This window comes from Dendroctonus ponderosae, unplaced genomic scaffold (genome assembly GCF_020466585.1).
Source record: "Dendroctonus ponderosae isolate FM_Combo_2020 unplaced genomic scaffold, Dpon_F_20191213v2 Dpon_F_20191213_1, whole genome shotgun sequence".
NCBI classification, from domain to species: Eukaryota; Metazoa; Arthropoda; class Insecta; order Coleoptera; family Curculionidae; genus Dendroctonus; species Dendroctonus ponderosae.
In genome coordinates, this window is record NW_026017110.1 from 35910085 (window position 1) to 35911356 (window position 1272).

Here is a 1272-nt window from a genome sequence, read left to right on the forward strand (position 1 = left end):
TCGAAATGCCACGTATTTGCAATGCGAATTTTCAAACCATTGATGCTATACTTTTAATAAACAAATAGATGTTTTGTTGATTTGGAGGTACATATTTGATTTTCATCATCAACCCATTTTCGGACCGAATATTCCTCTGACATTAATAGATGCTATTGGTCACACTAAAATTTTCAGCGTTTCAATTAAATAATAGATAGTTTAGCAGATCTACAGCAAAAAAAATATAATTGATGAATTGCAGCGCCACCTGTCAAAATAGAAGAACATGTTTTGGATATATTATTCTCAGTTTTTGACGTACTATTCGAATCTCCAATAAAATGTTGTGGTTGCCATTTGAAATTCTTAAGTTTTTCTTGTAAAGTTCATATTTACTGAGATATCGCACTTTGACGCACTAATGAGCAACCCTGTATATATATACAGACATATAGGGCTTCCTAAAAATTACTGCGTATGTAGCTTTATCACACGCTACTATAACCATCTGGCCCAATTTCGAAAAATTACACCGGGCTTCCTAAAGTACGTAAAGTTTCGCAATATATACATGTTTAGTTCGAACAGTTGACCACCAGAGGGAGTATCTGAAAATCCAAATATACACTTGTTATAGCTCACGCATCTTAGGCAGCCCGGTATAGTTTACGGATGTTGAGAAGCCCGTAAGTTTGGCAACAAACTCGTAGCTCGTAGATTTGATTAACGCCCTAAACTGGCTCGTTATGTTTCTCACTTTCTGACGGTACATAATTGGAATAAAAATTATACAAACGAGCTTAGCCACAACAGTAAAATTAATTACTCAAGTTTAACACTAATTACAAAAAAAAGTTTAGTTGTCCCCTCAAAATTAAAATTCAATTTAAAAGCAAAATGCAGTTTTCCATGGAAATGCTTAAAATCTCAATCTGTGTATCGAAAGAAGCTAAATGATAAAAATTTCTAATTAATTGCGACATTTTAACACAACATAACAATAATGAAGCTTGCTTTTGAATTTTTTGAATGAATACTTCAACATGCACGTCCTTTTAATGCTTAAGGAGTTTTTGAGGGCAAAGTAATATCTTCTCCTGTCTCACTCGCTTTATTTTCCCCTGTTTCCACTTCTCTTGGAACCCTTTTATTTTTGTCAGTCTCTAGGCCTGATCTTCTGATTATATCTTCTTTATTTCCAGAGGTATTTTTGGTTTCAGAGCTCAATGTTTTATTTTCCTGAGTTAATGTTTGCTTTTTTAACGTCTGTTCCTCCTGAGCTATATCTTC